The 333-nt window shown below is 63.4% G+C and overlaps 1 protein-coding gene across 1 annotated transcript in view; it reads left to right on the forward strand.

Moving 5' to 3' along the window:
- The window catches only part of SLC11A2 (solute carrier family 11 member 2), a 37,885-nt gene that overhangs the window by 1,161 nt on the left and 36,391 nt on the right, over positions 1-333 (forward strand). The gene's annotated exons all lie outside the window — the stretch shown is intronic.

Here is a 333-nt window from a genome sequence, read left to right on the forward strand (position 1 = left end):
AAAGAGCATCAAACTGAAGGAAGGTGGTGGCGGGGATGGGACGGGACGGGAAGGAATGGACGAGACGACTTCAGGTTCTTTTGTCGAGCTGTTGGACGCCGAGAGCTTGTCCTACGACTCGTGGCAGATGGGAGAAACCACCCCTCTCTGTCTCGCTTTTTCTCGCTCTCCTGGCCCAAAAGCCACGCCGGCATTGCGGCTTTGCAGCCCGGCTTTGCCGGAGGCAGCACCGCATCCCCTGCCCCGCCCTCCCGCAAGCCTGAAGCTGCCGGCTCGCTCGGAGGGCCGCTCCCAGCGCCTCCGCCTGCTACGGTTGGTTTTGAGGAGCAGGGG

Source organism: Corvus brachyrhynchos, unplaced genomic scaffold (assembly GCF_000691975.1).
Source record: "Corvus brachyrhynchos isolate BGI_N302 unplaced genomic scaffold, ASM69197v1 scaffold193, whole genome shotgun sequence".
Lineage (NCBI taxonomy): Eukaryota > Metazoa > Chordata > Aves > Passeriformes > Corvidae > Corvus > Corvus brachyrhynchos.